We start from the raw sequence: 27345 nt of genomic DNA on the forward strand, positions 1-27345 counted from the left end.
TGGGTAGTTGGATGATCCTCCAGATGTACTGGCCTACAGCTCCCATCATTCCTAGCCAGCATAACAGGTGGTGAGGAAGGCTAGGAATTGTAGGCCAAGCCATCTGGAGGAGCACAGGTTGCCCAGCCCTTCCCAAGAGAGACACTACCAGCCAGATGAACACTGGGCTAGATGAACCAATGGTTGACCCAATGCGTCATCTTGCAAATTCATTGGTATGCCCAGTTCACAATGTTGATGAAGGAATGTCTTTCACTTATAAGCACTGATTCTATGCCTCTCGGTTGTTAATTAATTAAAATATTTCTTTTGGTTACAACATGTCCATTTCTGATAAACTGTTTGTCACCATATTATATATTGATTTCCCTATTTGCTAATATTTCCCAAACAGTTCAAGAGCAGTGATCTTCATAGGGAATTGAACAAATGGCTTCAGTTAATAAAAATGGTTAGCATGGAGGGTCCAAAATGGACTTGCAAAATACTGGAAATAAAATGGATGCTGCTATCAGTGCTATGCTTTGTTTAAAAGGCAGGGCTTGTGATGATGTACTTCCAAGGGGACTCTCCATAGTGACATATGTCTCTCTCTCTCCCTCTCTCTCCCTAACCCTACATGGCTTCTCAAACCAAAGACCTGGATATCGCCCAGAAGGACTGGTTGTCCGCTGCATGAACAGATTCAACAGAAAGATGGACTGGATGGGTCCTTGGTCTGATCCAGCATGGCTTTTCTTATGTCCCCAATTTCCATCTCCTCCGCATGTGCCCTGGAACGAAAATCAGGAGGGACCAAAGGATTTGCAGCAAGTATGGGCAGAATCAGACATCTGTCAACTGGTAAAGAACAAAAGGATTAATTTGTTCAGGGTTGCACCTAAGCTCTGATGACATCCCCTATCATCCTTTCCTCTATATTCATTGGGCCTGGACAGGAAAAAGCAGTGTTCTATTTGCTTTTCTCAGAACTAGATAGTGAAGAGGTGAAACAATTCTCTCCTTCAGGTTTTTCATACGGACACATTTGGTGCCTCATGGATCAACTGAAATCCAAATGACATGAGGATTTGAAGGTAAAGCAGTGAGATTCCGCCATGATATTTGCCAAAGGTGTACTATTAGCACTTGTCACGTTGCTTCCTCTTGGCATATTTTTTAACGGAGAGAAGGGCTGGATCCGTTGGTGCGCAGCACTAAATAAATTACAAAGCTCATTCGAGAGTGATCACTGAGCAAAGGCCAAACCCCAAACATCTTTGCCTTGTCTTAAGAGATACTGACACAGATGGAAGTCAGATTGTTGGAAAGAATAAACGTTGTACTGATAATATTTTTGGTTTTGCAGGGCACAGTCCTATGTGGAGGCCGAGCGCAGAAGAGCCTGGGTATCTATTCAAGCAGTTAGGAGCAAAAAGCTGAGGATTGCCTCCGCCCTTCTCTCCTCCTCAGAAACATTCAGACAGCTGATCTTGCCTACCTACTAAATGTTTTCCCCATCTGTATGAGGCGGAGGGGCTGAAATGTTGCCTGGATTTGGCAGAAATCGGCAGCAGTGCCTCCCCCTCCCCTTCATACACCCAGAAGCCCCTTCCAGCACCTGTCCTGAAGTTGGAGCCCCTCTTCAGGGTCTCAGCGGGTGCAGGAGAAGCTGTGTGGGGTGAGAAGGCACCAGGAAAGGGCCAGGAATCCTGGCTGAGGCCTTGGAAGATTTCCCCAAGGCTGCAGTGAGGACTCCGCAGTTTTCTGTGGCCAGCCAGACTGCATCTCCTACCCGCAGGATTGCACCCTTAGCTGTGTTACTTCTGCACCTGCTGCTTTGCTTACAGAAAGCATCAACTTTGGCTTGTTCTCTCAATAGACAGAAGGCTTTTTAATGACCTTTCCAGGTATTTTTTTCATGAATTTTGTATCATTCAATACATAGAAAACCTCCCAAACTTCACCATTAAAAAAGGAACAAAACTGAAGCATTACAATTTTTGAATAAAATGTTAAAAGATCCATAGCACTTATTAAATATTTATTATATATCACAGCAAGTTAATATATAACAGAACATTCTACCGTTATTAAAAGTAATTATTTGCAGACTTGAGGAAAGGCACCCCAAATATTGGTATATTTATCCATCTATTTAACCCTTTGTTGCTGTTGTTGCTGTTGTTAGTCGTGAAGTCGTGTCCGACCCATCGCAGCCCCATGGACAACATTCCTCCAGGCCTTCCTCCAGGGTTTTCATGGCAAAGATACTGGAGTGGGTTGCCATTTCCTTCTCCAGTGGATCACGCTTTGTCAGAGCTCTCTGCTTTGACCTGTCCGTCCCGGGTGGCCCTGCACAGCATAGCTCACAGCTTCATTGAGCTGCGCAAGCCCCTTCACCATGACAGGGCAGTGACCCATGAAGGAGAGATATAACCCTACCCCTGCCCCTATGTTTAAAGGCCACCCATTCATTAAGGTTCCATTAAATCCTCCACCCATCTCATTATTGCAGGTGGCCATTTATCTTTCCATTATCGCAATATTAGTCTGTTAGCTGTCAAATGGGTGTGGAAAATTTATTCATGTTGCTCTTGCATATAATTCCAAGGGATGGGTAGGTAGTTCAAAAGTACATGCGTATCTCTGAATATTAAAGAAGTTTCCATCACAAGATGGAATTATTAGTAGTAGTGGTAACAATTATTACCTCCCCGCAAAATGATGTTGTCAAATATGTGAAAAAGAGACACATTAGCAGCATTCCACCTGCAATAATTGACCGATTTAATCAGGCCTTATAAAAAATACAACAACACATTGTGGCATCCAGTATAGATCAATTCCTGCTGAAGCAGGCTTAGCTTCAGATCTATGATCCCCCGTGAAATAGTTAATAATGACACACTTAATGGATTGGGCAAGATGTAATGCTCTAGTTCATTATTAGAGCTGGGGGTCAGACTAGATGGCCTGTGAGACCCCTTCTGACTCTCTCTGTTTCTATTATTCCATTTTATTTAGCATACAAATTTTATTTAGCATACAAATGGCTGGAAATTATCATGAGGACACAAAGTAGAAATCAGAGTGTTGAAGTCCACCAAACAAATGCTTCCTTGCCAATGTTTAAATCTGGATCTCCCCAGAAAGTTAATTTTGTGTGTGAAAATATGTCAAATTGCAACTGATGGGAGAATATCGCCACTGCTCTCTAGCTGCCACAGCTGGACGGAGCACATCATCTGTTTTGATATGATGAGAGCCCAATACAATCTTCTTGGGATGAAGATCCAGAAAAGACGATTCAACAATTGACCAAGGAGAGAAATCTAAGCTACTCTGCATGGAAAAGATCAAAATCTGATGCAAGCCAGGAAATAGGCCCAGTGACACAAGGGAAGGTCATACCTGTCCTTCTGAGGTATTATGTATGCTATTTCTTCTAACCTACAAGTGGCAAGCAAGGACGCACCGAGTGGAACTCCCCCAGCATTTGCATGTGGAATGCAGGGGAGCTTCAGGAGTGCAGCTGTGAGAGGGTGAGCCGGAGCCCATGCACAGGGCTACACGTATGAAGGCCCCCTTTCTGCACTGGTCGCACCACATGCATGGCTATCGGTGCAGCCTTGCTCACACACAGTCCCAAGTAGCCATCGTGGGGCTTGCTGTGTGAGGCTTTTAAACACAACTCACCAAGGCTTCTGCTTCTGAATTCTTTCTGGGATCATGATTGCTCCTTTCTTTCCAGGGTTCCCCTTTTCCTGCCTTTGTATGCATTGCACTGCACAACCACTAGGCAGTGCTGTGGGGTAGTGGAATTGTGTAAGTACATCAGGGTTTCATGCCGCCATTCTGGGAAATACCAGACGTCCCTTGTTAGCAAAAAAAACCCCATGCATTTTATAATGTTTACACTGAATGGGAGACGATACCAGTGAAATCATGTGAATGGAGAATCGTGATGGCACAATATGTGCCTCATGTTGGAAAGACTCAGAATGCCTGAACAGAGCTTTAGCGATTGTGCACTGACACAGATGCAGATTGATGTGGCAGGAGATGAAGTAAGGGTCTTGGAGGAGAGGGAATCCTAAACCACTTGTGAATTGCAAAAATACGAGGGGTCTTCAAAAAGTTCCCAAGCTTTAAAAAACTCTATTTATTTAGAATTTCAAAAACAAATTCCATCACCTTTCTACATAGTCACCTTCCTTTGTGATGCATTTTTCCCAGCATCGTACCAACTTTTTAAAGCCACCAGCAAAAAATATATAAAATATATTTATAAAATATAAAAGTGCAGAAACCTTCTGAAGACCCCTTGTAGAAGTGTGTGATTTTGCACAAAATGTGAAATTGCCACTTTATATGTATCCATGACAATTTATAAATCATTGTCTACTTTAAATGCAGTACCTTGTAGATTGTGGCCTGTGCGCCTGCCTATTCAGGCCTGTTGTTTGGGTGCTAAGTGCCAATGGAGACGGCTTTTGTGTTTCTTCACATTTGAACTGGGTTTGGATAGGACAGTCCTTCAAATAGATGAGCCTTCAGATACAGCATAGTTCTCCAGCAACCTTTCAAAGAGAGGACTCTACTCCATAAAAGGGGAAACACACCCATTCCATCACCTCTATTTGAGTATTTCCACCCTGAAGGGCTCAATTTGATATTCTCTGAGGTAGACATCATTGTCCATTGTTGTCTTGCCATTCAATGCATTTGGCAGAAAACAGCACCCGGATTCAGAAATTCAGTGGGGAAATATAAAAGACTTGGAGTCAGGTGGACCTCTGCCAAAATATATATACAAAAGACTTGTCAGAAGAGGGATTATTTACTGAGTCCCAGTCAGAGATGAAAAACATTAAGTTACATTGTTCTGCCAAGACATCTTGGAAATATGTCTCTCAATGATGCCATAAAGGGATATTTTCTGTGAGACAAAGACGGAAATTAAAGGGCAGCTCAGGGAAATCTCATGGCTTACGGTCATACCACAATTTCAGCAGCAGAATGAATGCGTAGTCAAGTCATTTACCTACAAGGTTCCACTCAGACGTTGGAAACAGTTTCAGCCACTAATGAGGAGGCAAAAAGCACACCTGCTATCGAAGATGTACAGGGTACTTTTAACTCCTACTTTCCAGCCACTTATACTGCTCCTCTGCTTGTCATGAAGCGTGCATATTCTGTCTCTTCTTGGACACTCCTGCTTCACCTTCTGAAACTTTGTTTTACTGTTATTGTCATCATTGGTGCAGGCAAAATCCTAATGAAACACTCACATCTCTGTACGTGCTGCGTTACACCTACGTTATGGTGCAACACCCACATAAGATAATAGATGAACTTAACAGATGCTTAATATAAACCACAATCCAATGGAGTTAGACTTAGAAGCTGTTTCTAAGAATATGCCAGCAGCCTATCTAGATGGGGAGTTCAGAATTCGGACATGAGCTCAATCGAACCGTCCTGCTGGGGTTCCCCGCAGCTTGACACATGGTGCCAGGCTGCCTTTGATATGGAGACATAAAGCCGCCATGACTAGTCAACTTGGATCTCTTCCAATGTCCGATGCAGGACCTAAATATGGCGACAGTGTTGAATTTTGTTCTGGTAAGGATTGGATGGATTTATTAGAAGGCTGGGTACATTTTCACACACAGAGAAGTGCAAAGCAGTTTCCTGTGCTGAAAGGAAATCCCAGCAAGTTTTCTCCTACATGGAGCTCCAGCTGAAAAGATCAGAACAAGAGGAGAACAGCAAAGGTGAAATACTTTCACAACCTCTATGTTCTTGTGGCTGTGCTTTCTGAGATTTGGGGGTCAGTGGTCTGGAGGCTACAATCCTGTTTGTTGAAGAACTTGTTCCCCACCAGTGACCAAGATTTGTAATAAAGTCTGCACCCCACACTTATCTATCACATGTAGTCAAGTGTTCAACTGGCAGTGGAAGTTAGAAATAAATGTTTGTTTGTTTATGTTTATATCCTGCTGTTTTTCCTGCAAGGAATCCAAGGTGGCTTATATAATCCTCTTCTTCCTTTCAGAATTCTCTCAAGAGGCAGACCGGCAATGATAGCTAATTTTTGCGAGCATACAGAAAAAAAACAATTCCATATGATACCGGGCATACAAAATTCCCGTGAACTGTTGTCATTCCGGGTCTTGCCTTTCCTTACAAAAGAAACCATTGAAAAAGTTGAATAACATTTTGCAAGGCCGGAAGTGTGAGAGGGATGTTTGGATCTGCACGATTGCTGTGCCTTAGGCAGGCAAGAGGAGTGCCTTAGGACTAAGGTCCTGCATCTCTCCCTTGGGGACTGCAATGTAACTGGGGCTGGTTACCCTGCATGTGAGGGATATGTCCACATGTAGAAACAGGTCTATGACTTTTATTAAAATGAAGGGGAAGGAACGCAACATGGCGAACACAGCAGCTTTGTAAAATGTGCAGATGACTGAACACTTTTTTTTTTTTACTTAGAAAATATATTGAGGTTGAGCAAATCTTTTAATTACAAAATACTTTATTATATTTCTATTCTTTAAAAGGAGAGACCTTTTCCCTTCTCTTCTTTGTAGTTTGGTGTTTTGCCTCCAGATCTAAGAATGAATGCAACATACTAATATTGCTCAGACAGCCACCAAATCAGTTTCTCGTAGGTTTCAGAACTTACTAAAAACCAGCATTTTCATATTGAAACTGTCACTATGCTGAAAAGGCTCTGTTTGTATGTTCACTGACAGCAAGATGAAAATAGCATTTTTATATGCCTTTTTCTTGTGAGAAAATAGATACATAAAGCAGTGAGAGAGTAGAGAAGCAGTATGGTAGAGAATATAGGGCAAGCACAAGCTGGGAGGGAATACTGTCCCTCTCATAACATTCTCATAACATAAAGTAGAATCCAGCCGGAGCTGTCCATTATTGGAATGACACCTTACAGTGGAATGGCTTATCCCTCCCTCTCCTGGCCACGGATCAGTGCTAAGAGGATTGGGGGACAGGAGGAGTTCTGAATAGCACAGAGGGTGCTATGGGACGGCAGAAGGGATGTCGAATTCCTCTTCCAACAAGTGTCTCTTTCTACTGGTGGAATGAAGGACCTGGATCAAACCAATATATTTTATACTTCAAACAAGGTAAGTTGTCTGCAAATGTGGCTTGTTTTTCAAATAAGAGTTCTGGATTGATTTGGCCAAGCTGTATATGATTGAAGTGCAATGTTGTTGTTGTGTGCCATCCAGTCATCTCTGACTTATGGCAGCCCTGCAAATCCAAGCCCTCCTGCGGGATGGGTAAGCTTGGGTGTTTGCTAAGAGTGCATAAATCATCTACAGCAAAAATAAAAAATATAGAAGAGCCCATATTGCATCTGTAATTGGTATTTGACAATTAGATGTATTCACTAGGTAAAATATTTTCCTTTAAGATGTACGTGTAGTGAATGGTTCAATTAAGAGACAGTGCATCTCTTAAGTGCATCAGTGTGACACTGCTCGCTTATTTCTATCAAACTTAACAAAACCACCTATTGAAAGCAATCAGTCCATTGGATGATCCTGTTATTCCAACTGATAATTTAGAAGAGGGGGAAATGAGCTCTCAACTGATTAAACATATGTATAAGCACAGAGAAAGGGAACAACTGATAGGGTCCTTGTTGTTTGTTTTATTGGAGAAGCACAGTGGGATGGATGGAGGTGATAAGGTGTTCCAGAGAGTCCATGGAAGTAGCAAGAATGGAAATCAAGAAGGAAGTGACTGGATGAGTCAACGCTATGATCTTGCTGGATCATCAGGGTCTGTCTCCCCATCCCACCCAAGGCCAGTGCACGGTGGTTGCCCATATACGACAGACATAAAATAGCTCCTTAAATATAGGATGAAGGCAGGCTATGCAGCACTTAAAGATTCAGCAGCTTCCTTAGTTCTGAATGTCAAGTCTTCCATCAGTTGCTCTGGAGAAAAGAAAAGGAATTTAGGAGCAGTGGGTTAAAGAGATCAAATTTTTTCTAAAGAAACTTTGATGAAACGGGCTCAGTTGTCATGCATTTTTCCTCATGAAAATGCTTGCCAGAATCATAACCAGTAGATTGGTAATATTCATCGTCTGTTGTCAGGATCTGCAAAGTGACATGGCTCCCCCTGATGGCTTGATAGAACAGGCAACCTGGTCCACCTTGCAAGTGCTGTAGGACTGCTATCAGAGCCATGGGTGCTTGCGGGGATGAGAACCACTGCAAGCAGGGGAACCATCTCAAAGTCACAGAATGTGCTATAAAAGGCTGCTTAGTCCTGCCTATTTTTGTCATAACCGCTTGCATCTTTGTGTGGATCTGGTGTTTTCCTCCAGGCCTGCAATGTTTCCATCTGTGCTTGAGTCCTACCTGTTCCTGATGCCACCTTTGCTTCTGGTCCTACCACACCTTTGCCAGCAGCTGATCTCTGTGTTCCTGGCCTTTCTTTGAGCTCTGGACCTGCCACGCTTTGCTGAGTATCTGACCTCCCCTGAGCCTGGCTCTGCCTTTGCCTTTGGCTGTGCCTAGATCATATCTGACCCTTGCTTATTCCTGACCTGCAGCATCTTGCCAAGAACGCCATCACCCTGATCCCGGTTCTACAGTTGCAGGCACCCGCTGCTTCTGTTCTGGAGCTAGCATGTTTTCCAGTGTTTTAATGGCCGTGAAAGCGTTGTCTAGGAGCAATCTTTACAATGACCCTTCAGAGCAATTCATATTATTATCCTCCATGATGAAAATGGGGAGGGTAGAAGACTGGGACTCATAAAGAGCAGCTTGCCTAGGATCACCGAATCAATTTGTGGCAGAGGTAATGTTTGAATCAGGAAAACCTCTTGGAGAGAAGCGCTCTGGCCCCTTGACAGCAACTCAGGCCATGGCTGACAGCACATGCTTCAGTGTCAGAGGCAGAGCTCTCCTTTCAGAGGGGGGAGCCACCCGTGGGTTTCCCACTAAGCCCCTCTGAGCCACTGCGCAGCACTCTGTGGCAGCTCCCCTTCCTGGGGTTGGAAAGGAGGAAAGGGGAATGTTGGGGCTGGCTAGTGGGTGGCAGGGGAGAAGCTGTGGGTCCCCTGGAGCCAACTCGTCCTCAGGACCCATCCATAGCGCAGAGAGGCTCAGAGGCCTCCACACAGGAAACTGCTGCCCGGAAAGATGGAGAGGCAACACATGCTTCCATCCTTCCTCCCACCCTGCCAGCAAAGGCCTACAAAGGCATCCTTAGAAGGACAGATGGAGGGTTCAGATCTTGGAGGTCTCCATGCTGTGGTCTTCAAGCCCACAGGATGGCACCCAAGGACACTGTGTTACCCCAGTGTTAAGCTCTCCACCCTGACCACCAAGGCTTCTCTCAAGAGCTTCCGGGCCTTCGACCTGCATTCCCTTTCCCAAGCAAGGTTTTGGCTTGGGAGCATGCAAGCAGGCTGAGACGCTGAGCTGGCGTTTAGTTCCACTTTTAGGCTGCACATCAGTCTCAGCAGCTGTGGTGTTTCTACAGCACGAGGGTGTTGTGACAGCCTACATCGTCTCCATTATACCTAAATCATTTCTCTTCTCTTGTTTCTTTCTTTTTTTTCTTTTACCTTAGTCGTTCTTTCTTCCTCATACTTTCTGGGAAGCTGAACTTCTTTACATCTGTAAAGAAAATCATGAGAGAGAGAGCTAAGTGCCTATCAGGCGGCCTACTTAGTGTCAGGATGACCTTAGCTGGGCGAGTATCATAAGCAGCACTAGAAATGAGAGGAAGCTTGGAACACGTGGAAACAGCACAGCATAAACTGGTCCAGGGTCTCAGCATAAACTGGTCCACCAATTTATGTTAACAGTAAGGAGGAAGATGAGTTATTAATTATTATAAAGCTGACATTTAGAGGCAATCTATATAATAAGAGCAGGACAAACCTTAGGACATGGTCCTATATTCTTTATACCAATCTCAGATTTGGTTTTCCTGAAACAGAGAACAAAAATAAGCAAGAATGTATATGCACTGTAGTAACCACACACTGGAAGAACCATTACATGTGCTCTGCTCTCTTATGCATGTCTACTCAGAAGTAATTCCCATTGAGTTCCATTGGATTGAATCTCAAGGAAACGCATATAGGATTGCAGCCTGAATTCAAATAATACCCTGCAGATTAAAAGCTGAATTCCCTTAAATTCTAATTCCCTGTCAAGATTTAGAAATATTTCTTTTTCTATCTTGACTGAAGCATTTCCCTTGGACCTACTTATTCAGCTACTGTAGCTCTCATACATATTCCTTCACTGTGAAAATATGAACAGTGCTGGCAGCATTGGGCCAAAGCAGTTTTATTTCAAACCACTCAGTTTTGCAAAATTCAAAAGGGAAACGATGGTACGGCTGCAAATGAAGTGGTCAGGATGCTTTGCTGTTGACTTAGTTGGCTGTCTTGAGCAAGGAGCGGCTAGGGGTGGCTGAAAAGTTCATTCCAGTTCCCCCTTTTTATAAGAAACTTGTCAGTTCCTTCATAGTTGGGACAAATGAACATGAGGTTTCAAAGCATTCAAATACAGGGCAAACTGAAATTGGCAGATTCATTCATCTAGGCAGAGGGTTTTGAGTGGCTTACTCCTAAAAAGCTGTATTTAAATCCTCACATTCAACCACATTAGTGCAGAATTGGGTTTCCCACCTATTATTATTATTATTATTATTATTATTATTATTGGCAGGCTCCTCATCTTTAACAGCCACATGGCAGGTCCACCAGGGTCCTCTTCATGGTGGCCATATCTGTATGTATAAAGTTAGGTCGGTTCAGCCGGGTAAAAATTTTATTTTAGCTTGGATTTAATAGCAATTGACCAAAATTGGTAAGTTTCTTCAATTTTTTGGATGGAAAAGGTTCAAGATTTAAAAAAATAAATCTGGATACTAGGGAAACTGGCAGATTTGTCTGTTCCAAAGCAAGGCACTTAGATGCATGGGGCTCCCCAGTGATCACCTGTTTCAGTTTAATCAATGAAAAATCGTAGGTCAGTCAAGTAATTTCATGGAAAGGGCTGACTATAAAAGGATGGACACCTATCTGTGGCTATTTATTTATTGAATTCATTTGAGAGCCACCCACTAGCATCACAATCTCTGGGCAGCCATTATAATAATAAATGCCAGTAAAATAACATTAGATAAAAACAAAACAATTTAAAACAAGCTTAAATCTCAAAATACATAATTACATAAAAATATAATATACTATATTGAAAACAGTGGAATTAGTCAGTGGTCTATGTAGCACCATAGGCTCGTCGAAAGAGGAAGGTTCTTGCCAGGTGCCTCAAGCTCAGCAAAGGAGGCGCCTGGTGAATCTCCTTTGCTAAAGCATTGCATAATTGGGGTGCTGCCACCGAAAGGGCCCTCCTCCTTGCAGTGTCCCCCTTAAGCTCCTTGTGGGGAGGGTCTCAGTTGACGATCTTAAGCCACAGGCAGGAATATATGGAGCAAGGGGCTCCCTAAGATAATACTCACAGGATTTTGTTGCAGAGCATACATTCGTTGCGGTATGTCTGGCCATCGGTTCCACAAACCTCCCGAGCGCTCGTCCTGCAAAGGACCCTTCCCTTGGTTTGCGGGTACTTGCTGCAGTTCACCTAACGAGACAGGGGCAAAATGACCAGAATGGACGCTGCTTGCGGAGCACCTTCCTGCTTGACTGTGCGGTGCCTCTTGGTCACGTCACACGCATGTTTACAGGGAAGCTTTATCCCCAGCTCAGTAATACACTTAACATATAGTGTGCCAGGCTTGTAACACTGTTGTGGTTCAGGGTAAGTGTGCAGGGTCCTGATCTGTGCTGGGACCACCACGTGTGTGTGAGCAGCAGGGCTCAGCCTCCCCATCCAGCTGCTTTTGTTTTGTTTTTCCAGAAAGTGGCTATGCATGCATCGATCTCGATCAGGGCTCCACAAGCTTAGACTAAATCCAGTAAAACAGAAAGTTAGGATCACATACATGCTGCACGTTTAATGCAGCAAAAGTTCAGCTCTGGAAGAGAGCCGTCTTTGAGAGCTCTGTAACCTCGAGCGGTTCCACTCAAGCTGACAGATCAGTTAATATTAATGCTAACTGTTCACAGAACTGGATCAAGAAAGGGCAGGCAGCAGATGCGCTTTCTGGGGATAACTGGCTGGTGATCACAGAAGAAAATGGATGTCAGACTAGATGGCCCTTTGGTCTGACCCACACATGTTCTTCTTGTGTTCTTATTCAGCAGCTTCCCATGCCCAGAAAGTTTACCTGGAGAACACTCTGAATGTGTTTTGGCAAGCAGTAACAAAGACTGCACTCGCGCGGTTGCTGCTGCCTCAGGAGATCCTATTGGATGACATTCATGCTACAGTCGGCTACATCCTAAGTCCAGGGCCTCCTGTTCCCTGTTTGTCCATTCTCCACTTTCAGCACTTCCGTGTGTCCCTTATAAAATACATCTGCTGGATGCATCAGTGGAAGAAGAGTGAACACACAGATGGATTAAACAGGGGTAGGCTTCTTGTAGGCCAAAACATCTGGGGAGCCACAACTTCCAACAGCCCGGGGACAACACCAAGAATGAAGAAGAAAGATGGGAGTTGTAGGCCAAAACATCTGGAGGGCTAAAAGCTGCCTACTCCAGGCTTAGAGGCCCTGAACACCACCTTGCAGAATGCAAATAGGCAGTTGCACTAGGTGATTTACGGAAGCACCATCAGGGTCATCAGGTGTAGCCCTTGATATCTTTCCCCCTTTCTATAGGTCTTCCATGAGCACTTTTATCATAGATCCACCAAGATCCTTATCTTTGATCCAGCCCTATAGGAGTCTAATTCTGGGACGCTGCATTAATATGAGCAATAAACAATAATATTTTGGGGACAAAAACAAGGACCTAAAGCTGCAGCCCTATACACACTTACCTGGGAGCAAATCCTACTGAACTTGATGAGGACTTACTTCTGGACTCCAGGTAAACATGCCTAAGATACTCAAATTGCCTAAATCCCTGGCACTATAAGGAGGGGTAGACTCACCATTCCCTGAACAACTTCAGGACATTCACCTTCATGCTTTAGCGTAAGAAAATCTTCCGCTTTCCTAGAAAGAGTAACAGGAGTGTGAAATTGGCCAGCATAGACAATCACTTACTAAAGTGTGGAAAGCCTGTAGATATATTATAATCTCATGTACAAAGCATACCTAAGACACCATAAACACAGAAGATACAAAGGTCAGGTTCACCCGGTCAAATTGTACCATGTGTGCTAAAATAAGCCACTGGTGATGGCGCATCGTTAGCATGGTTAGCATGGTTAGCAAACCACTGGCAATGACACTCCAATTGGTGGTGGCTTTAGGGTTGTGGGTGGTTTAATAGCCATGCAAACAACCCACACTCAGTGGGTTTGCATGACACGATGACCATGATGGGGATTGTGTTATGGAATGGGTGCCTGTAAGCCACCTACAGCAGCTTCTTATTTAAGCCACTGTACGTAGTTCGATTTGATCATGCAAACCCTGTCAAAACGATCATGTGCAGTTTAGAGAACAAAGTGCATGTATGCTTGACTTTGGACTTGACTACAGACATGCCTCTTTTGATAGCTCTGTGTACTACTTCACTTGTGGGGCATGCAACTCTTACTCCTCTCCTCTCACCCCAGAACCCTCTGTCGCACAACTGCTTCTGTGTTCCTCATACATTAGCAAATGCAGAACAGAAATAAGTTTCCCAACACTGATAAAAGAACAAATACGCCATGCATGTGCGTGCTTCACCTTTTAAACTCACCTAAGTCATGGCCCCATCATGCTGTTAAACACATTTACTTGGGGACAGGCACAATTTTGTAATAGAAAAGAATAATCTATAAAGTAAAAATGTTAAAATGAGCATCTGTAACAATCTACCTACTTGTCTGTCTCTTCCTTGAATACAAAGGTGCTTTACAAGAAAAAGAAAGCATATTTTAAAATAGAAAATAAAAGAAAGGGTGTTGTGGTAGGCACTGTCTGTCCATGCCAGGCTACTGTAGGCTGGAGCCCCATCAGCTGCGGCTCCGTGGAGGGTACTGGGGATGCTGGGGCCGGGCTGCAGGCTCAAGGTCTCCCCTAGCGGCGCCACTGGTGGACAAGCACTCCATGCTCCAATGAAGCTTCTGAGTAACGGGTGAGGATGTTGTGGGGAATGGCATCCTGTAGACTTAGGATAGGCTGCGCAGGCCTAAATAGTTCCTTTGGACATCTATTTGGGGAGAAGGCCATGTTTCCCCCAGACCACCCAGAACTGCCCTCTCCTGACTTTATGTTATGCTCACTTCACTTTTGCTGTTGCTTTTCCATTGATACACCACTGCCAAAGTGGTGTAGAAAGAAAAAAATACAGTGCATCATAAGAAAAGCAGTAAAACTGCATGCAAACCGATCTGAGGCATAGTTCAGTATCTAGCACTGCCCAGTTTCTGTGGTTCCCAATTAGGCTGTCATTTCTGAGGATCTTTTCATATGACTACTGGGGATAGAGCCAGCATGGAGAGGTGTTTACAGGCCTGTCCACCAGACAATGGCTGTGTGAATCAGCCCTTACCAAGTTCAGCTTAAAATCCATTCACAAAAGCTTTGTCAGACACTTCATACCATTTCAAGTATATTCTTAATCGATGACACAGATGGTCTTATAGACAATATGAAGCTGTATTTTAAAAACACACATCTTTCAAGGTCCTTTAGGATCATGATGAATTTTTGCTCTCAGTCTCTTACACACAGACACTTCCTCATTCAATCACGTCATTAAGAAGGAAGTTCTATCTTAATCCTTTATTAAATTATCATTAAACATGCCTGGGGCATCCAAATGAATAATGATCAAGGTGGCATTTGTAAAAGCATTGCCATTATCCTGAATTATCTGTCATCCATTTAATTGAGATTGTCTTTAGTTCTGTGTTGGTTTTGGCAAACCACCAAGGAAATGTTTGATAGGTCACTATGGGAAGTAAACACAATTAGAATCCCACAATGAAGGCTTGCAGGAGTCAGATGACATTAATAATGCACCAAGAGCTACTGTTTTTACTCACATTATCTCTGAACACAGGAAACATTTATTTCTGTATGTTTTCCCATCTGTGCCACAAACAGGAGACCACAAGTCACTGCAGGAAGTCCCTTTCTTCTTGGGAGCGGATAAAGTTCCACTGCAATCCAACTGAATGGGGAAAAAGCCAGGACTAAGACATATTCAGGGTTTTTCCACTGTTCCAACAATGAACGCTACTGAGAGGGTAAGAAAAATTGCACCCATCCAATTCTTGTGTGCGGCCTCAGCTGGAAACAAAATTGTAGAAAAACAGCGCTAGGCAGACACAGAATAACTGGATGGCAGGTGTTGCAAATAAGCACCCCCTCATTTAGCAACGCATTTTCTGATCCTGAGCAAGTTTATTCTGTAGTAGGATACAAATTACACAAATTGCAAGGGAAGAAGTCGCACAAACAGCTTCCTTACCTCTTTCCCACTTTTTGAGATCTGTTAGACTGCTGGCCACCACCGAATATACTATTTTCTTCATGGCCTCCAAGCTCTGGGATCACATCCGAATTCAGGGACCCAGCTCCAGAGCACTGAATGAACTGCCCCATTTTTCTCCTTATGCAAGCCTTTTACAACAAAGACTTTTCAAACTTAAAAATGAATGGTTTAATCCACAACTATTGCTATTAATCGAATTTTGCTGTAGTTTTTAGTGTCTCGTGCCTTTTTAGAGGCTTGCAATAGACATTGGGAGCATGTGTTTAGATAGAGGGGCTATCTATTTGACAAATAATCGGAGAAACTCAGTGAGCTTCTTCCTAAGCAAATTGGGCTTGCTTATGAATGAGTGTGTTTAGGGTTGGCAGAATCCATATCAATGCTGATTGTCCCGTTAGTTCACATCTTGCATTCTTCAGTGCCCCTTTGAATCGTTCCGGTGCTAATCTGGATGCCTTTTACATGGGTCTTTGGCTGTCTCAACCCATGATGACCACCTAGTTGTAGCAATAAGTGTGCCGCACTTGATATAGGAAGTCAGTGCTGGCATCGAGGGTGGCCATGACTGGACACCAGCTGAGGACTAACACCCCTGCAGGGCCCCACTGGCAAGAGTCCCTTGGAGCTGTTCTCCCTCTTCACGACCTGCTTGTCCGCCTCCTCTCACTCTGGCCCAGGCCATGGCCCCAGAGGATGAGGAGACGAGCCGCAGATGCCACTGCTGCCTTGCTCACAAGCTCCCTGTCCAGCAGGGGAGTCGCAGCCGTGATGGGAAAGAGGAGGAGGAGAAGCAGTAGCAGCTGTTGACCGTGGCTGTGAGAAGGTAAACTCACCAAGGGAGGAGTCCCCCTGTGAATACCTTTCCTAGGGGCACTCCAGAAGTGTGGAAACTGAGCAGAAATCCCCATTAACCTCTCCAGCCATCAGAACTATTCCTGCTTTTCATTGCACAATCAGTGCTTCCATTTATTGGCTGTGAGATCGTGGCTTACAAAAACATCTTTCTGATCTGCCTTGCAGTCTGGTTTCTCCACACTTAAGTGAAATTATTTGAATAACATTATTGATTGTTGTAGCTGATCAGAAATGTACTTGCTGGCTTGTTTGCATCTATGATACATATGAGAAAGACATATTTGGGCATTTGTACCAACTGTGTGCCTTTCGTTACAGTTGTAATTCAGGCATATAGAAGCATAAACTGTGTAGCCTTAAGGCACATACACAGGGCAAGTGATGAAAATGATAACGCAGGACCAAAGATGCTGGAACTAGATGTATTGGAGAAAACTGCAGTAGATTCAAAGGAACTGGGATTTTTGTGAGTCTAACCTTTGGATTGCACAGTGGACTGACTTTTTTCAAGTTATATTGGACAGTTTTATTTTGATATTCTGATCTGCAGTGGAATTAGTGCAGTGAACACTAGTGCAAATTTTCATTAGACATAAACAGAATTCTTGGAAACAAAGAAAAGAACCTAATTCCATTAATAGGTGATTTCATAAATGATACCTGACAATCAGGAAAGCACAAGCCAAATGGATTTAGCAAAATCTGTATATCCCGAGCTGTAACTGATCGGGAGTAGAGCTAGCCTTCTAAAACATGGCTGCATGAAAGTGTCTTCACAATGGTAACATCCGCACTCCTTAATTTAGAAAGGAAACCAGCAATCTGGAAGTAGCAAAGGCCATTTGAACAATCCCTTGGTATGAGGCAGATCTGATCGAGCTACCCATGAATCAGTCAATGCGCAGCCCGGCACATTTTTTTTACAATGACAAGTCAGCTCAGTTACAAGGGAGCACCCATCCTGCAAATCTTCACAATGAAAGATCCCCTTCCTGCACTGGTCCCTATGAATAGGTACGTGTGCAAGCATACTATGAGAGCGGCTCATATACTCACTCACATATGACTGGCCTGTGCACACAACAACATGTTTGTATGCTTCGTATGCAGGCAGAGGAGTCATTCTGTGAATGAGCCCTTCCTAGGGACAAAGAATTGATTATCCCGTTGCTGATGGAACTGTTTTTAATTCTAGTCACTAGAGGGCAGCATTTCATTCCAACAATGGCATCCCTGTGCCATTTATGGAGCTTGTGTGCACGAGTCTTTCCAAAGCTACATGAATGCCTACCCTAGATGGGGTTGCACTTCCTCTGAAGGGGCAAGTGCATAGCTGGGGGATGCTCCTAGATCCATCATGGTCTGTGGAAGCACAAGTGGCCACCACAGAAGGAATGCCCCTTTTCGACTTTGGTTCCTGGACAGAGATCTGTGCAGCGACAACCTCAAGTCTGGACTATTGCAATACACTTTACGTGCACTTCCCCTGAAGTTGGCCTGAAGGCTGCAGCTAGTGCAAAATGCTATAGCTAGGCAGCAAGTGGGACATATTACACCAATTCTAAATGAGTTGCACTGGATGCCAACAAGCTACTGAGCCAATGTCAGTGTAGTTGTGCAAAAATTCATGGCGTAGAATCTGGATACTTGAAGGAACACCTTCTCCCTTATACACCTGCCTGACTAATAAGATTTGATTTGATTTGATTTTAGATTTATAGACTGCAGTGTATTCCAGTATGCAGATTCCAGACTGGTGAACAATGAAAGATAAAACAGATTCAAGAATAAAACAACATGTTAAACACAAGATCAACAAAAGAGTTGGCTAGTTCAGGAAGGCTTCTTGAAATAAAACAGTGCTCTGGAGGCTGCGAAAACAGGGCTGTGTTGGAGCTGCCCGACCTCCAGAGGCAGGGACATCCAGAGAAAGGGAGTTGCTATGCCGAAGGCTCTTCTCCAGATGGCCTCCACAGGTCCATGAGGAACCACCAGGAGGAGGCCACCTGGTGCCTGCAGGGAGCAGGCAGCCTAGCAAGGGGGAGCCGCTCTCTCCAGCATCCTGGTCCCAAGTTCTTCAGGGCTTTGTATCCTGGTGCTGGACCCTTAAACCTGGCCCAGTAGCAGTTAAGCAGCCGGTGCCGTTCCCTCAGCAAGGGACCTGCTTGCTGGAAAGGGGCAGCTCCCGGCAGTGGCCGAACTGCTGTGTTCTGCACTGGCTCCAGTTTCCAGAGCAGCCTTAAGGGCAGCCCCACCAGGATGGCGTTGCAGCAACCCACTCTTGAGGCCTGCTAGCGCCTGTCCCGCTGCAGCCAATGGTATGACTAAGAGGGGATGCCTTCTTGACAGAGCTGCATTTACCTGAAATTCAATAAGGGTCACCCAGGTGACACTGTTGTCATCACTAGCATCCCACCTGGAGAACTCCCTCCTTCCTCATATATAGTTAGCACTATTTGTTCACTCCAGCTTTGGGCCAATTTCTCTTCTTTTGCTGCCTTGTGTAAATTCTCACTGTTCTCCCCCATTTGATCAAGATTTTGGTTGATTATTGTATGATTTTTCTGTGTTTTACTGGGTTGTACCCTGCTCTGGGATAATTTTATAATGAGCAATGAGTGATGCCTACACAATTTTGAATGGACTATAGAGAAAAAGTGTATTCCCAGTTCGGGTTGCTGTATTTCCAAAAGCAGAGTGTTTGTTTAAATTCAGACAGCCCTTGGTATAGAGCAATCTCTTTCAACCTGAGAGCTGAATTCCCTTTGGAGAAGTTGCCAGGTGTCCATTTTTAGTGGTGGGAGGAGCCAGAAGCAAAATGGGTGGGGCCATGTTTCAGCTTACTGCAGCAGGTAAACTTCAGGAGAGGCATTTCAGCCTTCCAGAATGGGAAGAAACAGCACGAAAGCTGTGAAACCACTGCAGGAACAGTGATTAGGTTAAAGGGGAAGGAAGTGCTTCACTGGGGAACCCCTCGGGACTGCCCGGAGACCCCGAGATGGCTGCATGTGGCCCCCGGAGCTGAGTTCCTGTACTCAGGCATGTAGCATGGAGGGAGGTTACCCATGGAGAAGGGTACCTTACATGCTCACGAGACATCGAATTTTCCAGATTCAATGCAAGGTGGGGCTCATGTATCTTTAGGAGATGCACAATAGGAAGAATTTTGGGACCTACAAGTTCTCATACCATCGTGCTGCTATGATGAGAGAGTCTTCTTCCTGCAGACACAGGAGCCCTGTTCCATACTGAAGTTGCTAAATTTAAAAGCCTGGCCACCACAGGAATGGAGACATTAACTGAGGTAGAAAGGAATTAAATAAACACAGTGAGTTAAACCCTGCTGTAAGGATAAATCATGTGGTAACACTGGAATTTGTGCAATATTTTAGTCTGTACTGTTCTTTATTTAGCAACCTTACAAACCTGAAAATAACTTTATTTATTTATTATACTTGTATTCTGTCTTTTTAAGAGTAAGGAACCCAATGGGGCTTATGTAATCCTGCTGTTGCTTTTCATTTTGATCCTTATAAGAATCCTGCGCGGTAGGTTATGCTGAGACTCAGTGGCTGGTCTAAACTCCCCCAGTGGGGACGAGATCAGCGAATCCCCAGTCCAGTGCTCCACTCCAACACTCTCACTACTGTCTTGGGACCAGTTTTTGTTCCATTATTGAGTTGGGAATTACTCTTACCTTGGCAGCCTTTCTTTTCTGCCTGTTACTGAAACGTCCGCCTTGACATTTTTCATTGTAGTATGTTGACTCTCCTGTCCTACTAGAGAAAACACATACATTTGTCTAACTCTTAAAAAAAATGTGCCCAGATAGCTGTCACAACATCTGGCCACTGTCACCGAAGACGGTCTAGAATGCTGGCTTGGTTTTAGAATAATTCTTGCTGCATGGTGGACCTGCTTTTGCTCCTCCTCCTCTCCCAAAGAAGCCGATTCTTTCCAAAGCCCTGATCACCCAGCAATTTTCTATGATCCAGGTGATTTCTTGAGATGCAATGCAAGTAGTTTAAAATGAATGCCTGTAGAACCCATACTTTCAAAGTTTCAGTATAAGATTAACCAGAATTATGGCCAGTGGACCTATGGTCCCTAGACATCACCTCAGGATTCCCAAATGTGAGACCTGAGGCAGCCTTCCCCCCTTGGGAGCTGGGAATCTGCCCTCCACTCAGTCTCTGCTCCCATGGCTGGCAGGGAAAGAAGCACGGCAGCTGCCCCTCTGGGGCCAGGAAATCATTCCCCAGAAGTGGCTGGAGGGGCTTTCTTTGTGCAAATCTCGCCTCAGTCAGGCATCACAGTTTTGGTGCCTTGCCCAGGCAGCTGCCCCTCAGCCTCAATGGAGGCACTGAGTCTGTGACATAAGGATGCCGTAAGATTGCGCAGGGAGCCAAGGTTCCATTTGGATGCCAGGCAGCACTTCCTGACAGTCAGGACCCCGCGGGTGTGGAATGGGCTTCCACGGGAGGTGGTTGAGGCCCCATCGGCGACGGTGTTCAAGGATAGGCTGGACGTCCACATGGTGGGCATGTCTTGAGTGAAGCTGACTGGAGCCAGGGGTCAGACTAGATGGTCTGGGAGGCTCCTTCTGACTCGCTCTGTTTCTATGTTTCTGTCGGAGGTTTCCAGCCCCTGGCACCGGACAAAACCAAACACCAAAACCACACAGCACTAATATGCTTTACAGTGCTATTGCGGGCAATAGTGGCATCAGGCACGTGAAGTGGTCTGAACAAACATGCTAAAATGTGCTAGGCCTTCCAGTTAATGCTTCTATGACTGCAGTTGTCATATGGCTTCTTTAAATCAAGGCAATTTATCCATACATCCACATCCTGCAGGAAATCAAATAGGCTGAAATAACCATGGACCGCCCCCCCTTGGTGGCAGGGGGCATGAAACATGGGGCCTCCCTTAGGATCCCCAGGGCTGTGGATACAGCGGCCAACTGCAAAAGAGGACGGGGCACTTCGACTCTGAATAGCTGCACAGAAGAGAGGATTTAATCATGAGGCATCCCTTGCAGGATCAGCGCCGCCTGCTGCATTTCCCGCTTCCTCGCAACTATGAAAAGTGCAAGAGCCCTTCCCTCCCTTGCATTTGGGCAGCCTTTCTATTCATTCACAGGGAGAGGAGAGTCCTCGAGCAAGCTGGGCCATGGTTTTAGATTTGTTTATTCTGTAGATTAATATTCTGCTGCCCATTAAAAAAAGAAGAGGAAGAAGCATGAAGAAGAACTCTAAACAGTTGCAGGGATTCACAGATCAAAACAAGCACCACATCTGACTTTGCTGTCGCACGTTCCTGGTGGCTGGTCCCACAAGAAGATGAGCCCTGGCATTCTTCACCAGCCAAATCCCCGGCGATTCTTCACAGATTACTTTACATGCATTACAGTGGAATGGAAATTATAAAAGCTCGGATAAGGATTGACAACTACCGTTTCTCCAGCCAAAGCTTCTGTCAGACTGAGTGAATGTGCTCCTGAGCCTTGTGCCACCATGTCTATGACAGTAAGCCAAGACCCAGGATCGTTACCGACTGTGCAAACTTCATTCAGCAACAAAGGAGAAAAGTTATCGATAATCACAGGATAATTATTGACCTCTGGGAGCAGGAACTACCACTCCTCATCATATCTACTATGGATTCAATTTAAAGCTTTATCGATGCAGCTTCATCTAAACCACATTCTCCAAGCACTGCCTTCAAAAACGCCTTAAACCAACTCTTCTATTTAAGATTCAACAAAATATAGAACGGATGATCCTCGGAAACATTGGCAGCACACTCTAGATATCCAGAGTGTTCTAGATATCCAGCCGTGTTCTGCACCCCAAATCACTGTAGGAAAATTTGGCAGGAGGATAACATCACCAGGATCGTAAAAAAGCAAAGCAGGTATTCCAACTTCACTCCTACATTGTGGAGTATGATTGACATATCCCAGCTTTTGCAAGTGGCATCACCCAGAGCTTTGTATGTCCAGTGTACTCACCCTCCGCAATTGGTATGTGACCTGTAATCACCCTGTGCAATCTGTTGATTCACTGTGCAGGGGTTAATTCCATAATTTCTTTGAAGTGACCCATCGTGTTCATTGCAGTTTTTCTGTCAATGGAGAACAACATGCTTGATACTGGAATGATCTGTTTGCTTGTTCATAAATTGAGATCATAACTGAGAGGATGTAAGAGGAATTTAATCAGCTGAAAGATTTTTTTTAAAGGATTTAACCATTTTGTATGTCCTGAACTTGAAATGTGAACTCCAGTGCAATCTGCAGTCAGAAATCCATACATTTCCAAGCTTGCAATATATTCAACACACAAACACCCTTCACACATTTAAAAAAATGTATATTTCTAAAATGCGCACAAATGCACTTTAGTCAATGAGTGTATATCAAAATAGGCATGCATTTAAAATGCATGTGTAAATGGTGTGCATTATGAAAGAGTCATGCAAATTTCCCAATTGATTTTTAAAATAAATCATAAGCTGATGCCGAAGGGAAACAAAATGAGTCTGTCTTCAAAACCTGGCGAGTGTGTTAAGCTCAAAACTGGCAGATCTGTCCTCCCTCCCCGGGTGGATGAGGTCAGTTCTATTTTCAACTGAGGGCAGAGTTGTTCCCATCACTATCTGTTGTGCAGAGCAATCTAGAACTGAAACACTATAGTATTCTAAATCAGGGACACTTGGCATCCCTCAACCCTTTCTGCCAGGCTCCAGGGACTTTGCCTAAAAGTCTTTCTGATGCACATCCCTCCCAAAGTCTGCTTATGAGCCCTGGAAGCTTGACAAGCCATTGGTTATGTTCCATGGCTCCAAACGTGCCCACTCATGGCACACGAGTACATAACGGCTCAGGGAGTGAGAGCACACAGGCGGTTCTTCACCAGTTGGACATTCCTGGCAATTATGTGCATCGATGCAAACAAAACATTGGAGTATCCGGACAATTGCTTGATGATGCTCCATAGCACAAGACATTGAAAAAACCCCCCATCAACTTTATTGTGGTGAAACCTGCTTAATGAGATCATTATTCTAGGATACCCAGAACAGAGGCATCATTTGGTTTTACATAGAAGACTATCCATCCGCCCCCCTCCTCCTCCTCCCAGACTCTTACTGAGGCAAAGCCAGTATTGCCAATAATATAAAACAGGAGTGGAAACTCTGGGGCACTCAGGGGGGCCATTTTCTCCTCCCGAACTCCCTCCTCACTTTGGCCACAGTTTACCAGAGAGCCAACCGCGAATTGCCGGGTGCGTAGGGAAAAGCAAGCTAACTTTGTCTTTTGCTGCATGCCACAGGCCTAGGGGTCCCATTCGGTCCCCACATATTTCTTCTGCAGGGAGCCGGGGCAGCAGGAGGTGGGCGTGTGCTGCGGGTTGCCCATCCCGGTCTAAAGCAAGAGGCCGAGAGAGGACTGGGACAAGGACTACACGTGGGTGCAGAACTAAGGCCAGGAGCCCAGTGTAGCCATCCGGGGTCCTGCACACCCTTTTCCCGGTCCCTCTCCTCTCCGCTTATCTTGGATTATTCATTGCTTTCTCAGCTATGGTCAGCCCCTCCCCTCCCACTGCTTCCAGTTCTGAAAGGTGCAAAGCCTTTCCTAAGGTGTCATACCGGCCAGTAAGCGCTTTATGTGAAACAATCCTCATGTGCTTAGTATATCTGGCCCTGGTTCATTTTAACTCCAGCACCATCCACCCCTGGAAAATGTCTCTGATAGCTTCTCCAGAATGGAACTTGCCCTTCGGGCTGAAAGGGGATCAGCACTCCGGTCCTCATAATCAGACCGAATGGACAGTCAAGCGTGATATTAATCCTCAACCAGAGAAAAGCACTAGTTGGAGGGTAACTGCGATTGCTGGCTGCCCTTCTGCTGGGTGGTGCCTGCCAGTGAAGTCAGTGTTGCAGCAGTTCTGAAATCCTTGAAAACCGTCTTGCACCTGAACCTTTGTGGAAGCAAATAAACAGCTGGGATGGTATCTCTGAGACTGATATTATCACTGAAGTGAAGAGATGGATGGATATCAGATCCCAGAGTAAGCAAAATACTTGCTTAACCAAATGGGTGGGAGGCCCAAACTGATAGGGAAATTTCTCTTGCCTCAACAGGCCACTTTGAGTATGCTGCCTAACTCTGCAACATCAAGATCAGGACGACTTTCTGTGGATCAATCTTTCTTGAGAGGCAGAGTCAGGGGCGAGAGGCAAGTGTCATGCAATGTTGTGTTGTGAAACAGAGCTTCTACTACAAAGGGAAGTTTGGGGTCTGGATGCCTCAGTACAGGAGCTGTGGGAAAGGCCTTCTTCAACTGTACGAAAGAAGCTTGTGCTGCAGGAGCCCGTGAGAGCTTGGCCTGTTTTTACGGCAGAGCAGTGACAGGGGCTATGATGTGGGAGAATCCATTCATGAAATGCTTGTAGGAGTGTGCAAAGTCTACAAAATGCTTCATACCCTTAACATCCTTGGAAGGCTCCCAGTCAAGAATGGCTTGGATCTTTTGTGGATCCATCTGAAGCCCAGCTGAGGAGACAATGTACCCTAGAAAGTCCATTATTTCCTGACTGAAGGCACATTTCTGTAGTTTAGCATGTAACCAATGGTCCAGACTTTGCAGGACCATATGGACATGTTGATGATGTTCTTCTAAGTTTTAGAGAAAAACAAAATGTCATCCAGATAGACCACTATGAAACAATCCAGCATGTCCCAGAACACATCATTAATGAAATGTTGGAACATGGTAGAGGCGTTGCAGAAGCCAAAAGGCATGAATAGGTACTCCAAAGGGCCATACTGGGTACAAAAGGTGGTCTTACATTTGTCCCCTTTGCAGATCATTATGAAGTTGTAAGCTCCTCATAGATCCAGCTTAGTAAAAAAATCTGAGTCCCCTGCAGCCACTTAAAGCGTTTAGGGATTCAACTTCCTGTAGTCACTGCAGGGCTGCAACCCCTTGTCCTTGTTCTTGATGAAAAAGATTGGGGATGTGTCTGGCAAGGTAGAAGGACAAATGAACCCTCTAGCCAGGTTGTCGTGGAGGTATTTGCAGAGGGTTCCTAGCTCAGGACCTGATAAGGCATAAATGCGCTCAGATAGAATCTCAGCTCCTGGCTGCAGAGTCTCCACCCCTTTTTTTCCAAACACATCTGCCAGATCTGAGGAGGGGGTTCCAGAGTAATCATAGCCCACAGCACTAGTCGGGGCATCTCTTGATGCTGGTATCATGGAGCAGTTTCTTTGCCCGAAAATTCTGCTGATGACTGAAAGCAGATTTCCTGGCAATGAGGGACTCAAATTTGAGGGAAGGTTGACTCCAGATGATGGTTGGGTCTTGTTTCATGAGCCACGGCATGCCCAGGAAGACGGGGTAGCGCAGAGTAGCGATGAGATCATAAGACATCAACTCTTAATGCCATCAAAGCCTGGAAACAGGTCTGATGTGTGACAATAGCAGTGTCTGCTGAGGTCTTCTAATGGCTTGTGTTGCTGTGGCAAAGAGCAGTAGTGCAGAGAGATCTCTTATGCTGTTCTCCAAGGCCTCCCACTGCACTGCATAATTGCCCCTGAGTTGTTCCCTGCAAGCACCTGCAAAGACGTTCCTGGTTCTGCAGGTACTTGCAGGGTCGCTCAGGCCCTGATTCTGACACATCTCCAGTGGCAGGGAAATATAAGTGGGGGGGGGTGCTCCAACTGTGCTTGCGTCCTGCTTGGGGGCTTCCATGGACATCCAGTTGGCCATTGTGTGATCAGCATGCTGGACTGGACTGATCTGATCTGGCTTCTTTTATGCTCAAGGTGTTGTACCATAAGAACTGCCAGAGCAAGCAGTAAAGGCAAAGAGAGAGACCACATGATCCTTTGTAACAGAGGGGAACACCCTTCGATTGGTGAAGCCTGCTTGTGAAGGCCATTCTAGAAACTGAAGACACGCATTGCACAAAGCAATGATGGGAGTCCGGGCCTAAGCGCTCCACAACAAGGCTACCAGCTTGACCCAACAATGGAGAGTCCAGCCTAGAGACTGCAGATGTAGAGATGTAGAGCCACATTGCAACACTGCAGGAGGCTCAGAGCGTCTCTTAGCAAACATCACCCTTTCCCTTTAGTGTGTGACTAAAGCTGAATTATGGTTGCATAGTGGGCTCGTTAGAATCTACCTCAGGAATGGATGTTAGTTTCTGTTACTCTCTCTTAGTTCCACACATGTTCATTCATAAGTCCATTACATCCCCTTTCCACATCAATCTGGATTTAAAAACATGCGCATGCGTGCACACGCGCACACACACACACACACCACAAGACAGACATAATTTGCCTTTCCCTCCCATAAAACACGCATTCTGGTATGCACTTTGCCGTAAATATGCACATATGTACACAGAGGTGTTGAAACTCAAAGGTCCCAATCCTGCCCTCCTGGTCTTCCCAGATGACTGCACCTCCTTCCCTCCTACCACTGATGATTTGGTGTCTTCCCAGTTTCACACCTCCAATGTACATATTTTAAGCCAAAATACATACATTTATTCACACTGCGGAGCACCTTTTGATCCAGGAACTGAATTGTAAACTTTAGAAAAGTGTGCAAATGGAAGGATAACTTTGTTCAGATCTATATATTAGCCTGGGAAGTACATATCAGGCCAGTTTGCTTAAAAATACAGAGCAAATGAAATCCTTGAACACTCCTAGCCCAAGTGCTACCATGCCAGACATGGCTTGCTGTCTTGTGAATGAAAACCATTGTATACTAATGCACACTTAGACATAAAAAGTCCTACAATTTCCAATTAACTGAGTTTAATTTGTAGGTGCTTTGGACAGTGTGTTAAATGCACAGGTAGGCTAAAAAAAGTTAAATAAATGCAAACTTTTTAACAAAAGTGCATTTCTC

The sequence above is a fragment of the Varanus komodoensis genome, unplaced genomic scaffold, assembly GCF_004798865.1.
Source record: "Varanus komodoensis strain SLA01 unplaced genomic scaffold, ASM479886v1 scaffold6_1, whole genome shotgun sequence".
In the NCBI taxonomy this organism is placed as follows: Eukaryota; Metazoa; Chordata; class Lepidosauria; order Squamata; family Varanidae; genus Varanus; species Varanus komodoensis.